We start from the raw sequence: 15,805 nt of genomic DNA on the forward strand, positions 1-15,805 counted from the left end.
ATGTTATAATTTAAATGTTTACCTAACACACACACACACACACACACACACTCCTAGACAAAAACAACTTGTATAAATGAACGTGTCTTACCAGGTAGAACAAAGAAAATCATATCTCCCTTGGTAAGTGGACAAAATATAGACCATACAGAGAGAACACAAAAAGTTGTCTTTTCTTGTTTGATATCCTTTGCATTTTTACTAATACACCAATGAATTGGAACAATTTTATCTATCAAGGAAATAAAAGTGAAATTGCTGTAAGACCTCATTTCACAGGAGCAAGTGTGGCTACAAAGCTCACAGGTAAGAAATTTTCCTTAGCGATCCTGAGAGCTACTAGCGGCTTGCTCCCCCTCGAGCACCGCAGGCTCTAGCTCTGAAAGGCATCGGGTCAAAGGACAGGAGACATGGACAAGATGTCAGGAGATCCTGGCTCTCTTCCTGGTTTTACTGCTCATTTATCTTTCCTTAAATGGATTTCTTTGGAATTTAAGCATATAGTTATGTTATAGTTATATCCATTTAGAATATAAAGCAGCTATGTCTTACTTTCCTGAATAGAAATGTCACATGAACACATTGCAGAAAATAGGGTACTGTAGATAAGTATAAAGATGGAAAATAACCCAGGAAATGGAGACTGAGAGAGAGAAAGTTGTATGAGTTAGAATTTCCGGAGGATAAAAGCATTTGACTTGAATCCTTTCAAGGCAAATTCTTCAAAGAATTATTTCTATGAATATAGTAACATGGTCATTTTTGGACTTATTACATCATTTCATCTGAGTTCTGAAAATGCTGGGCAGCTTCACCAGCACCACTGCAGAAGTTAAATTCTTTCAAATATAATATCTAACAATTAAAAAAAAATCTTTGGAGCGATTGTCTTCTTTCTGTCATCTTTCATTTTAAAACTACAACCAAATGTACTTCAAAGTAAAGTATTCTAACCCAGCATAAATAGAGGACACAGAACAAAAGGTTATTTCATTTTGGAACCAGGCAATAAAATGTCATAACCTTTGCCCTAAGAGTTTGATTTTCAGTAAAATTTCTTTATAGAGTTTTCTAGCAACCAAGTGTTTTGAACACTAAATGTGGGAAAATTTTACTTGAGGGCAACACTGCTTTCTAGGATTTGATCCAAGACATTGAAAGTGAATGATGAATAGGGCCTTTTAGAATGAAGTCTCATTGACTTGCAATAAAATCTCCTGAGGCCCAGGGCTTCATGGAGGGCTGCGTCCCCACCGCTGTGGTGCAGAACATCCTCAGTACATTTTTATCGAACTGCACTTAATTGAACGTGCCTGCTACTATTTACTGAATAAAGAGTTGGAAGACCACCACAGTGTGTTTCAAGGCAATATTTTTTAATGTCTAAACAATGTTTCTTTACATATTTTGATGTTTTTCATAATCTCAGGCAGAAAGAAATATGCCATCAAGTGAAAAGTGTCCGGTTTTTCCCCTCAGGACTGCTGGCAGGGCCAGGGCTTGAAGTGGCCGGGAAGGGGTTGAGTGCTAGCACACTCCCTGTGCTGGGGTGCCCCTCACCGGATCTGTTTCCACTCTGGCGGTGGTAACCAAGGCGGAGTGTGGAGGCGGATGAACACTTGCAAAGAATCTCTCTTCCCAATAGCCCCTCCTTTCCAGCTACTTAGAGAAAAATAGAAGATCTCTGGGTAGGGTGAGTTTGTAGGAGAGAGGACCCCTGCTTGAAACATAAACTCCCATCCTGGGGTGATCAGCCTTACACAGGGCCTCTAACCTTCCTGAGCCTCGGTTATCTCATATATTAAGTGGAGATAAGACTGTACACCTCGGAGATTAGAATGCAATATTGTGGGACCTTTAATAAGTGGCTGGGATGCAAGCTTTTTATGATAAAAATATCCATTACCCATTATCTCACTGTTCAGCATTCATTTGTTTGCACATCTGTTTCCTTATTCAGCTACAGACCCCTTAAGGAAGAGGCTTGTGTATGGCTTATGTTTTCCTGAATTCACAGGATCTAGCAGAATCATTGATGTACTGACTGTCTGCAAGTGTCTTAATATTTATACTTTCTATAGAAAAATATTGCTTTTTTCTAGTAGTGAAAGACTAATAGGCTATACCTAACACTAAATATAAATTTCAAATGTTCTCATCCTGTATTTTACTTTCTACATGGAAAATGCCTTCTGTTTCACCTTGCCTCCTGCTGGAAGCCCATGAGGCCCTTAGCACTGCAGTGAGGTTAGGTTGGGGTCTAGCTTAGCAGTTGTATCTTTCCCAGTGCCCAAGGCCAGACCGCATCAATATCGTTGGGTTTCCATGCAGATATATTCCAATAAAATGCATAAATTTACCCAGTGAGCTGAACAATGGTAGAGGCTGGAGATTCAGCACAACTTACATATATTTTAAGGACCAGGGGAATAAGTCAGCTTTGGTTGAGGAAAGAACATAAAGCCAGAAAACCTAAGATTTAATTCTGATTTTATCAGTTGCAAGCAAGGTGACTATGAGCAAGTCATTGACAACTCAAAAATTTTATCTCATTCTGTGTATAATGGGGATAATGCTACCTATTTCAAAAGGCTCTGGAAGATTAAGATAATGTATATAAAAAAACAATGTATGATCATAGTAAATACCATAATCAAAGTTTGTTGGGTATGAAATAAAAAAGAAACTAGAATTTCTGGTTGTCAGTATGACAGCAAGCATTATTTTCCCCTCAGGAATATATAATTTTATATAAATCCAGCTTTAATAAAAATTGGTATTCAATGATACAAGTCTATAAAATAGAAATAAGTGAAATAAGTGGGATTGAATTACTTTACAAAATGAATCACCATTGGATTCCATTAAATAAAAACTGAACTCAAAGCAATTAAAATTCAATATGATTTACAAAAATACCTATTAGACCTGACTTTTCAGATTTTAAAAATCACTAAGTAAATAATATGGTCTCCAATTTACAGTTGAAAAGATATGCCTGGAGGGTTGGGTTTTTTCCCCCCCAAGATTTCGTATGCGTTGTACAGCTGTGCATTTATTTATCAAATCTCAACCAATTAAAATGCCTTTTTAACCTCAAAAAGGCAGTAATGTTTATTTATTTAAGATTTTATTTATTTATTTTTAGAGAGAGGGGAAGGGAGGGAGAAAGACAAGGAGAGGAACATCAATGTGTGAGAGAAACATCGATCAATACGTTCCCTGACCAGGGACGAGATGTGCAACCCAGGCATGTGGCTTGACTGGGAATCGAACCAATGACCCTTTGCTCTGTGGTAGAATGTCCAACCAACTGAGCCACACCAGTAAAGGCAAAAAAAAAAAAGTAGTAATATTTAGCACTACTTTTTAAAAAATCAGCTCCTTTGAGGTTTAATTTATATATACCGTATTTTTCAGACTATAAGATGCACCCTCCAAATTTGGGAGGAAAATGAGGGTGCATCTTATAGCCTGAATGTAGCATATCTGGCTTGCTGGGGTGGGGGGTTGGGTGGAGTGGCAGCTGTGGAGTGGGTTTTTTTTCCCTATTTTCCTCCTCTAAAACCTAGGTACTCTTACGGTCCAGTGCGTCTTATAGTCTGAAAAATACGGTACATATTTTGAGCAGCTAATTCAGTGAGTTCTGACAAACACACACAGTCATGTGTCCATCTCTACAATCATGATAAAGAATACTCCCATCACCCTCCCCTCCTTTCCAACTGCAGCTTCTAGCAAACTTTAATCTGTGTTCTGTTATGATAGTTTTGTTTTTTCTTTAATTTCATTTACATGAAATTATGTAGTATGTAGATTTTCCAAGTCTGGCTCTTACTTAGCATAATGCATTCAAGATTTGTCCATGTTGTTGTATTATTCCTTGCATGTAATTCATCCCTTTTATTGCTGTGTAATATTCTACTCATGGATGTATCCCAGTTTGGTTATCCCATCATAGACATTTGCATTATTTCAAGTTTGTGTTATTATGAATAAAGTTTCTATGAATATTTGCATATAAGTCTTTGTGTAAAATATGTTTTCATTTCACTTGTACAAATATCTAGGAATAGGACTGTTGGACCATCTAATATATATTTAACTTTATAAGAAACTGTCAAAAAGTTTTTCAAAGTGGCTAGATCATTCTACATTCCCACCAGCAGTGTATGAGGGTTCCAATTTCTCAACATCCTCTTCAGCACTTGTCACTATCTGACTTTTTAATTATAGGTATTCTGATGGTGTAAAAAGGCATCTCGCTGTGGCTTTGATTTGTATATTCCTGTGCTGACTAATGATTCAGGGAGTCTTCCTATGTTCTCACTTGCTCTCTCTCTCTCTCTCTCTCTCTCTCTCTCTCTCTCTATATATATATATATATATATATATATATACACACACATATATATACATACATGTATATACACATATATACCTATGTAGGTATATATATTCATATATGTATGTATATATATATTGCAATGACTATTCAAATATTTTGCCTTTTTAAAAAACGGTTTATTTGTCCTGTTGTTAATGGGTTGTAAGAATTCTTTATGTGTGAATATAAGATCTTTAGCAGATACATTTTACAAAGATTTTCTTTTAATTGGTGCCTGAGTCCCAAATCTTAGGAGTCCTCCTTGAAAACTGTTACTTTGTTTCTATTTACATTCTTTCCCCCGATTCTACCTTAAAATGTACCCAGAACCTGTCACTTCTCGCCACCTCCACAGCTGCCACACAGCTGCATCGTCTCTCACCTGGATTACTCAGTAACCTCTAAACTAGTCTCCTTGATTCTGCCCTTTCCCTTTCGTTCTGTTCTGAACATACATTCCTGAGTGATCCTCTTAAACTATAAATCAGATCATGTCACTTTGCCACATGGAATTCTTGAAAGGCTTCCTTTTACTAAATCAAAAACTGCAGAGTTACAATAAAAACAGAGAAAATGCCATTCATATTTTTTGAACCCAGATTCGAGTTCAAAATATTCAGTATAATGAAATATTTTCACTAAACCAAATATGAAACATTTCAACATGGCATCTAGAAGTTCTAATATCATTTGCCATTGAAATTTCAGATACTTCATGGAGAAAACACTAATTTTCTAGGGCTGCGCAGCTTCCAAAGCAGAGTCACCTAGTAAACTCTGAGCTCAAGAAGGGTAACACTACAATTGGCATCACTTTATTGCGCCGTTAGCAAAAAGATGGGAGTATAGTGCTGTCAGGAAATAATGTCAAGCAACCTTACTGCTCCTTTTAGTTTGACCCTGTAAGTAACTTCACGTGCATGTGTTAGGTGTATGAGATGACTCATCCATTACACAGTTTTTAATTGTAATAAAATTATCTGTTGGGTGGTATCACTGAAATGCTACTTCCTGTGTCTCCAAACACTTAAACATATTTCAGGCCCAAACTGACAATTCTTATGCTTGGAGAATTTGTTAAGTAAAATTCTTGTACAATCTTCACAATAAAGAGAGGTTATAAATTAATACAGGCTAATCCATCCAATCCAAGCATTTAGGAACGGTCATTTCTGGCAGAAATGACCTTAAGTGATTTTCAATGCCCCCATTAGGATGCATTTTCATTCAGATTATAGTTAGATGCTAATAAGGGGAAGACTACTAGGGCAATGATTTTAAAGCAATTTTACAATCTATTTACCTCCAACACAAGTACTAGAATGCATGTGAGCGAGGTCAGGAAACACGCATCCACTGCACATCCAGGATGCAAAAACCAATCTTTCCTTGAGTCAAATGTGAAGAAAAAGTATTTCCATGGTTATTTTAAAATAGAACCAGGAGACTTTTTAAAATTTGGGAACTAAAAAAAAATATCTTTTCCCTCTGGGGAAATTACTTGACTTCTGGGAATACCCATTTTGTTGAATTTTTTTTTATGTTGATAAATCAAATGACCATGGTTGTAATACAAAACTAACACTGCCCTATGAAACTCGGCTAAAGTTCTTCATGCCTTAAAATGTCATAGTCAGGTCTGCTAGAAAAAATAAATCTCAGACCCAGGATTCAAAGTCATACATTTAAGTAAGAAAATGAAGTTAATAATAGCTACGAGTAAACATTGTTTTAGGACAGAGAACCCATTTGCTCAATTTCCAAATATTTTATTCAAGTGTGAAGAATGTGACTATTTCCACTAGAAATATTCCAATTTGGTCTGAGTTACTGTGAAAATAAGAAGAAAGTCATGATGTGCTTTCACAAAATTATGTCTTAGGCATTTGCTATCTGCTTTCCAGTTTGTGAACCAGTGAGAACAAAACCAACACCCCTGGGCATGTAGTGTTCTAAAGTAAGAATCCATAAGGTTTAGACCGAAAACATAGGATGAAGGTGAGCTTAGGCCATTAGTGCCTCGCACAGATGTATTTCTTGGCAGGCAGCATTCTTAGGCAGCAAGGTGTTCTCTTTTCTGCCCTCAGCATCCCAAGGGTGTGGTATTATCTTAACCTTACACATGCTACGATTTGGTTGAAACAGCAGAGTTTAAGAGAAGTCAGTGAAATTTGTTTTGGAATATATCAAGAAACTGTGGCCTTGAGCCCTGCTCTGCTTCTTACAAGGTCTAGGCCATAATAAATGCCTTTCAAAGAATTTTGTTAAAACTGCAAGCACAGCCAGCCCCTTCTCCAACAAGGTTCATGTCAACAAATACTTCATTTTTTCCATATCACAGTGAGTGGCCTTTACCTCAGGCCTAATACAGATCTAATAATAATGATAATAGCAATAGTTGAACTTATTGACCATCTGTGTGCATGATTCTGTACTAGCGTCCTTCCATATGCCAATTCATTCCTCATCAAATCTCATGAGATAAGCATGATTAATTGGCCTTACCTTACAGAGGAGAATATTAAGATTCAAAATGGTTCATTAACTTGGTATCAAAATTAGAATATAATATTGGAATTTGTATATGATGTATTTGCATTCAAAAGTTTGTGCTTATGGCTTCATATATTTTTTTTATACTTGTCTTTTCAAAGACTTCTGACATTTGGACAGGGAAATGGGTCATAGAGCTTCCTTTGTCCAAATAAACACGAGCTGCAAAGAGCATACCTATTCAACTTAAATGGTAAAACCAGAGCTTCTCATTTTCCTTTGAATGACACTTTCCCACATTTGGCTTCCATACATCCATAGGCAATGTTAGAATTGCACACACCTCCCGGGCAAGGAGTCATTTTCAATGTTGCACTCTACTTCCTGTGACTGGTTATCTAGATTAGCTGCTTTTGCTGACAGATCATCATTTGCTGACACTGTCCTTCCCTCTTTGTTCCTAAAAACACCTGGGCCCTTGTCAAGGTCACTACCAAGTTGGATCTTGCTAACTTTGGTGGTCAGTTTTTCAGTATTCCTGTTTGATCTATCAGCTGCTTCCCTAAGCTGCTCCTTTTGAGGATCCTTTGCCAGTTTCTTCTTGTCCTCCTACTTTTTCATTATTGGGATGCTCCAGGGCTCAGTCCTTAGATTGCTTCTCCTTTTATTCTCACTCCCCAGGTGACCAGCTCCTGTATCATGGCTTTAAGTCCCTACTATATATTGACCACTTTCAAATAACAGTAAGTCCTCACTTAACAATCCCGACAGGTTCTTGGATACTGCAACTTTGAGCAGAACTATGTATGCTAGTTTTACCACAAGCTAATTGATATGAACCAGAGTTAAGTTCCCATGGCAAATTTTTGGTCACAAAAATATTACCAAATTTCTAAATAAAGACCCCAAGTACTTCTAATATTAAACACTGAATTTAATGTGAACTCTGCATATACTTAAGAAAGATTAATAAAAATAAGTAAGCTAATTATTTTCCAATCCTCTTATTCCAGTTCAGGTCATGGGTGGCCTATGTCTATCCCGGCAGCTAAGGGCTCAGGGTGGAACCCCCAACCCTGGACAAGGCACCCTTTCTTCACAGGGCCATGCATGTATACCCACATTCGCTCAAACTAGGAAAATTTAGACATGACAGTTCACCTAACTGCACATCTTTGGGATGTAGGAGGAAACCAAGAACCCACAGAAAACCTACACAGACATGGGAAGAACCTGGAAACTCCACACAGTGGCCCGGGAAATAGATTATTTTTTCTCATCAACATCTTAATAAAATAACATCTTTCAAGGACCTGCTGTAATATCTTCATCTGCAACATATTCCCTGAACTCCAGGTTGGTATATGCAACTGACTGCTTATCTTGGGTGTTCAAGAGGAAGCAGAGTGCAAAACAAACTTATAAAGGTTTTTTTTAGTATGTATTATTGACTAAGTTATTACATTTGTCCCACTTTTTCTCCTTTTGCCCCCTTCCACCAGGTACTCCCCTTCCCTCCCGCAACACCCTCACTTTGTTCATGTCCATGGGTCATGCACGTAAGTTCTTTGGCTTCTCCATTCCCTATACTATTTTTAACCTCCCTCTGTCTATTTTGTATCTACCATTTATACTTCTTACTCCCTGCACCTTTTCCCTCATTTTTCCCCTTCCCCTTCCCAGATGACAACCCTCCAAATGATCTCCATGCCTATGATTCTGTTTCTGTTCTGGTTGTTTGCTTAGTTTGTTTCTGTTTTGTTTTAGATTCAGTTGTTGATAGCTGTGAATTTGTTGCCTTTTTAATGTTCATAGTTTTGATCTTCTTTTTCTTAAATAAGTCCCTTAAAGGGGTATCCAACCTTTTGGCATCTCTGTACCACATTGGAAGATGATGAATTGTCTTGGGCCACACATTAAATACATTATGACATGTAATCACACACACAAAAAACTCAATGTTTTAAGTAAATTTACAATTTTGTGTTGGGCCACATTCATATCCATCCTGGGCTGCATGTGGCCTATGGGGCACAGGTTGGAAACCCCTGCTAACAATTCATGTAATAATGGCTTGGTGATGATGAACTCCTTTAGCTTTACCTTGTCTGGGAAGCCCTTTATCTGCCTTTCCATTCTAAATCATAGTTTTGCTGGATAGAGTAATCTAGGTTGTAGGTCCTTGCTTTTCATCACTTTGAATATTTCTTGCCAGTCCTTTCTTGTCTGCAAAATTTCTTTTGAGAAATCAGCTGACAATCTTATGGGAACTCCTTTGTAGGTTAACTATTTGCTTTTCTCTCTTGCTGCTTTTAGATTCTCTCTTTATCTTTAACCTTTGGCATTTTAATTACGATGTGTTTTGATGTGGTGCTCTTTGGGTCCAACTTGTTTGGGACTCTCTGTGCTTCCTGGACTTCTGTGTCTACGTCCTTTGCCAAATTAGGGAAGTTTTCTCTCATTATTTTCCAAATAAGTTTGCAATTATTTGCTCTTCCTATTCTCCTTCTGGCATCCCTATGATTCAGATGTTGGCACGTTTGGAGATGTCCCAGAGTCTTCTTATACTATCCTTGGGGTTTTTTGAATTTTTTTTTCTTCTTTCTGTTCTGGTTGAAATGTTTATTTCTTCCTAATGTTCCAAATTGTTGATTTGAATCCCAGCTTCCTTTCCCTCATGGTTGGTTCCCTGTAGATTTTTCTTTATTTCACTTAGTGTAACCTTCATTTCTTCCTTTATATGGTTGCTGTATTCAATGAGTTCTTTGAGCATCCTGATCACCAGTGTTTTGAACTCTGCATCTGATAGGTTGGCTAACTCCATTTCATTTAGTTCTTTTTCTGGGGTTTCATTCTGTTCTTTCATTTGTCTCCTCAATTTGGCAGCCTCCCTGTGTTTGTTTCTGTGTATTAGGAAGAGCTGCTTTGACTCCCTGTAAAACGCACCTGTTACTAATGTGGGGCAGAGCCTTGGGTTATTGCCAGGGTTGGGGCAACCCTGCTTCACCACTTTGTGGATCTGTGTTGGCGGAGGGTTTGGTGAGGGGATGGTGTCACTGCCTGGCTTCTGGAGGTTTGCTCTGCACTCACCCCATTTCCAGGCACTTCACCCACTTCCCGTATGCAACTGGCGCCCTTCCAGCTGTTTCCCTGGTGTTTCCCAGAGTGGGTGGGTTTGCATATGTTTGAAGACTGTGTGGGCCCTTTCAGTGAATTTTCCTGAAAATCCAGGGGCTTCTTCTGCCGCCCCAACCCCCACTGGTTTTTACAGCCAGAAGTTATGGGGATTTATCTTCCCAGCACTGGAACCCTGGACTGTGAGGTCTGGCCTGGGGCTGGGATCCCTTGCTCCCAAGGTATCCCTCCTGATTTTTATCCATCACACATCAATGTGGGACCACCCATGCCAGTTCTGCCACTGCCACCACTGCTGCTGCTGCCTCTCCTCACCACACTGCATCTCCTCTCCTCTCCACCCCTTATCTGCATCTCTGTTGCTCCTACTCATCTGGATGAATGTGGCTTCTTTAAATCCTTGGTTGTCAGATTTCCATACAGTTCGATTTTCTGACACTTCTGGGTGTTATTTGTTTTGAGATGTAGTTGTAATTCCTTTTTGTGGTTGCATGAGGAGGCAAAGCATGTCTACCTACACCTCCATCTTGACCATAAGTCCGAAGTTTCTTATAAAGTTAAATATCCACAATTGTTTCCCCTTCCAAACCTCCTTCTTTTATATTCTCTTGTATTTTAATAAATGGCACCTCAGTTTTTATTCTTCCTCAGGCCCAAAGCCTTGGAGTCATTCTTGACAAGCAACAGCAAATCCACCAGCTGATCTAGCTAATGGTTCTTGTTTTGCTCTAAGACACATACAGAATACAAATACTTCTCATCACCTGGCCAGCAACCACCTTGGTTCAAGCTATTATACCACGATTATGGCAATGACCTTCCAAATGTCCCTCCTTCAACCTTTACCCCATTCATTCCATTCTCAGCACAACAGACACACTTGTTCTTTAAAACATTCATAAAACTATGTTACCTCTTCAGAGCAAAAGGTAAAGTCCACACTTTGCCTGTCACATTTAACATTGTTCTATCCCTCTCTGACATTATCTGCTGTTAGTCTCTCCTTGCTACTCTTTTCTGGCTCCTCTTCAGGTATACCAAGCATGTTCTCACCTTACGGCCACTGCGGTTGCTGTTTCTTCTGCTTAGAACTCGCTTCCCTTGTCTACATGGTTCGCTCTCCTGTTAATTTCAAGTCTCTGCTTTAACTGACTCCCAATTAGAGACTACCTTCCCTGACCACTGCACCCACAAAACCCTTTAACCCATCTTATCTCTCTGATCCAACTTTATTATTCTCTACAATATTTTTCAGTATTTGACACATTTCATATTTCTTGTTTTATTTTTAATTTCCTGTCTGTTTTACCTAGAATGTGAGCTCCAGAATGGCAAGGAATTTGTTTTGTTTACTCCTGCCTCACTAGCACCTACATCAGGACCTGATCCACAGTAAAATTCTTTGTTGAATGACTGGACTATGGCTATTTTTTTTCTCATAGAACCTCTGATATCATCCTCTCCTATTTCCTGACAAGGCTTCATGTCTCCTTGACCTAAACTTTGGACCTTTCCTTATGGTCTAACTGCTATATGTTCCTCTCTTCCCATTACCTTATAAATCAAAGTTCCTGAGCTCAGTGGTGCCATGGAGGACCAGGCTCTATCCCCTTTCCTCTCCGCCATCCTCAGTAATTAGCTAAGCCATTTACTTATTTTAGTGAGGTCCCAAGACTGCCACAGTTCCAGGGGTCACATTATGACAAAACAACATCTTGGTACAACAAAAGAGATTTCCTCCCAGGGTTTGTTTTTCATTAGGGAAACAAACCATTCCCTCTGGGAAGACAGTGCACCGGTCTTCCCTTTACTGTACTGAATGCCCAGTTCTTACATGCAAAGGAGGCTGGAAAACGAGTTGTTGGCATCAGCGATCTCAGTACCGGGAGGCAGAGAAATTGTGGTCAGGCACAGAGATGACTATTAAAGGGGCAATCAAGAGCATCTGATGCAGTGCACATGTTTTTGACTTCCAAGAAGTGTTCTTCTCCTCTTACTCATCTGTTTCTGTTACAGAGTCTTGCTGTGGCCTTAGAGATATAATATCTTATTTTGTCTCTTATGTTTAATATTGTTAAACAAAATATTTTGAAGTTTTCTTCTGCTCCGTCCTTTATCTCTTTTTTTTTCTTGGAGTTCCCTTTATGTGGTTTTTATTTTTATTTTGTTCTGTTTTGTGTGGTCTTTCTCATCCATGTTAGAGACTGTTTTTCTTGGTTGTTTTTTCCTATTTAAAAGACACCAGTAAAGCTGACTGAAAAGAGTTATGTGTCCATTAAGGTTAAGAGAATGATAACAGACGTACTTACTAGAGGGTTCCCTGGGGAGTCATGGCCTTTTCAGTGGGGAACTCCCAAAGGCAATAAATAACATGTGGAGGTCTTTTCTTCAGGACCATCCAGTTTCTTTAAAGAAGAATATTCACTCTCAAACCTTACAGGTGGTGGTGGTGGTGGTCATAGGCCTGGGCTGCTAAGGTAGGGGATGATATTCCCAAGATCTTATATAGAAAGTTGAGCTCAATTCTCCCAGGCCTCTGCTTTACTTGGTGTCCACATTTTTGCATCTCTGGTTCAATGTTTCTGAAAAATACATCTTCAATTTCCTGCAACAGTGGAAGGGGAGATGAGGGCTAGTTGGGAGGGGAGGAAAGCAGTTACCTAACTTCAAACAATGGAGGTGAGGTAAGGTGACCAGAAGTCCAAATGGTCTGTATAGGCATCAGCCCACGATGTGCTGCACCTGACTTTTCTGGAGCAATGAATCTCTCAAGACCCTGCTTATTGTGCTCTTTGGTGTCCCTATGCTGCAGGCACTTGGATCCTGCTCACCTCCATGCCATTAGGTCCATTATCTTGGAAACTGTTCGTTCTCTCTGTCTCTCTGTCTCTCTCTCTGTCTCTGTCTCTCTCTCTCTCCATATATATATATATAATTTAAATGTAATAATTTTAGTGGAGAATGCAAATCAAATATGTGTCATTAATCTGCCATTTTTACAGGTATTCCAGAATTTTAAAGGTTATATAAATTTAAAACTGTCAGGGATCCCACTGATCTTGAAAGCTGACTTCATCATTTTACAAAAGAAGAAAGGAAAGGCCAGAAAACTGAGTGCCTACCCAAGTGAACTGTAGTAATGGGGTCCTTCTGGGAGGCATTGTGGAGACCTTGTCAGGCCTTCATGCTGTTGAGTCAGGCTGCCTAGTTTAGCATCTCAGCTCCAGTCTCAACCTGTTCTGTGATCTTGTAACAGTTTTTTAAACTCTGTGGATCACTTTTCTCATAGGTAAAATGGTGATAATAATAGTTACCTAACTCATCAGGTTGTGGATGGCATTAATATTTGCAAAGCACTTAATAAAGCACTTTCACACAGTAGTCAATGAATGGATATTATTATATTGTATGAATAAATCAATCATATTATATTATATGCATAGATATAACTTAGCTTTTAAAGAACCCATGCATGGTACTATTATAGTAGAAAGAGATCTTTGTTTTTCCTTCACTATTTCCATTCTTTCCAAGTTTTATTCCCCAAAATGGGGGAGGGGAATTAAAAGGCCCATGAAGAGCAATCATCATTCAACTTGGCAGACAGATTAAGCGCCCAATCAGATGGTACCATCCTACTTTTCCACCGTGTAGGTTAAGAAAACTAATGCTTTCTCAGTGTGGAAGACGAAAGCTTTCACACTGAAATGGTACCCAAACAAGTTATAAAATCCTCAATTTCATCTTCTATTTATTGTTTTCTTTTGGTTCTTTTTCTTTCTCCTCATGCTCAGCCTTAGCTTCTTCTTCCTCGTGTTCTTTGATCAACTGTTTCTCTTCCTTCTGTTTGAGTACTCTGATGACTAATGACCATCTTTCCATTCTCTTTCATTAGTGTGGCAATTTCCACTTTTTCAGCAGAGTTTGCTCACATTCATGGTCTGATTGAGGACTCTGATAGCTAAAGCAAGTGCTGACTTCAGGGTCATTTCTCCTTCTTTATAGTCTTGTTTGAACATTGACATGGCTGTTGCATCCTCATTTCCAATGTATGTGGCTTTTCATCCCCCATAATTTCAGCGAGGGTCACTTTGATAGAGCTGAAAGCCATAATGCTTATCCCAGCCAATGGAGAGCAGTGAGACACCAAAGGGACATTTTCCTTCAAACCGTGTATAAGTTCATTTGATATCACACAGTGCTGTAACCAACCAGTCACAAGGAATTAGCTCCTGATACTGTAATAAATACCTTTGAGCAATGAGCCTCTCAGCTCATCAGTCAGAACGTTAGCATCAGACGTTATGCTGGCCACAGTGCAAGCCATGTCCTCAGTGAGTTCAGAAATTTTTTCGGAAAAAAAGACTTCATCAAGAAGCTTGTGGATATTATGTCATTCTGCTGCAAGCAAAACACCATCATTTGCTAACTCCCTAAACAGGTGCCTGCATGTCCAGTTGCCTCCATGGCATATTCAGTCTGATACAAGCAAACATCTGGAGAAAATACAATGGCCCTGGAGTCCTATCTCTGAGATGTGTTTTCTGAACTTTGTAGTTCCAGGGAAAAGAGCCTGGAATTGACGTCTACACAGAGGGCTTCACTCCGCACGAGGAAACCACCCCGTAGAAAGAGATCTGAATTTAAGAATTTGTACAAGTAATTTTAGGGACATTATTCTAGTATGTGTGTTTTGTACGTAAGTAATCGCTTAATGATGCTGACAGAAAAATCATTATCTTTGGAAAAAGCCTACATTAATCCATTTAAAATGTGTGTAAATTTATCCAATACAAGAAACAAACTGAATTACATAATGGTTTTCCAATGAAAATATACTCATTCACCTTCTAAAATTACTAACAGTTCTAATCCTTACATGAACACTATCAAAAACATCTAAGGTTTTATCCCTGTTTGCTGGTCCAAATTGATCTGCATTAAAAGTGAGTGGACTTTGCTTTAAATAAAGATAGAAAGCTAGGATGTGTTTCCTTCATAATTCAGTATTCCCCTTCCTATAATTCAACACGGTTAAACGTAATTTAAGGAATTAAACAACAGAGGCATAATTAGCATCTTCCTGAGTGATCTGGGCTCAGGAAGCAGTGGAATAAGGGAAAAAACCTAGTTACATGTTAAGAAGTTATCTTAATAGGAGGAGGAGAGGTAACAGAATACATTTGCACTTCTTAGATCTCTTAAACACAGGCCATGATGGGCTTCAGAAGTGCTCCCATACCGGAATTCTAGTTGGAGCAGCCTTGCGTGTCCCTTCCAGTTAGTGCCCTTCCTAATTTGAAGAGGGTCTTCAACAAAAACAACATGCAGAGGCCAGCGGGACACCGAAGCCCATGTCAGCACTTTCAGCAGAGGCTTAGGAGAGAGGAAAAAGTAGTCTGGGGCTTCTGCATGTCACATCCCTACCAGCGCTTCCCACAACTGTATCAGATTGACATTTTTTGCAAAGGCATTGCTGATTCATCAGACTCCAGGTCTACCGTGACTGGCCAGCCTTTCCCTGAGGCACTTCTGCCCCGTCATTTCTCTGGTGGCATGAGCTATGGGGCCCTTGCTCTATTATTGTTTCCTTTTTCTCACCCAGAGTCATCCTGTTTTCATAGTGTTATTCTCCAATTTTTCAATGTCTAATTATTTCTGTTGCTGAGAAGAAAATAATGCTAGATAAATAAAAGAAAGATTCTCAAAACTTACTCTGAATACCAAATTCATACAAAGAAAATTAAATTCTTCGAAAATTCTTGTCCTTGAAAGCTATGAGTCTCAAGC

At 38.9% G+C, this 15,805-nt stretch overlaps 1 protein-coding gene and 1 pseudogene across 4 annotated transcripts in view; both read right to left on the bottom strand.

The window, feature by feature from the left end:
* The window catches only part of PRTFDC1 (phosphoribosyl transferase domain containing 1), a 90,525-nt gene that overhangs the window by 46,861 nt on the left and 27,859 nt on the right, over positions 1-15,805 (bottom strand). The window lies entirely within an intron of this gene.
* On the bottom strand, positions 13,763-14,357 carry LOC112319412 (proteasome subunit alpha type-4-like; annotated as a pseudogene).

The sequence above is a fragment of the Desmodus rotundus genome, chromosome 4 (genome assembly GCF_022682495.2).
Source record: "Desmodus rotundus isolate HL8 chromosome 4, HLdesRot8A.1, whole genome shotgun sequence".
In the NCBI taxonomy this organism is placed as follows: Eukaryota; Metazoa; Chordata; class Mammalia; order Chiroptera; family Phyllostomidae; genus Desmodus; species Desmodus rotundus.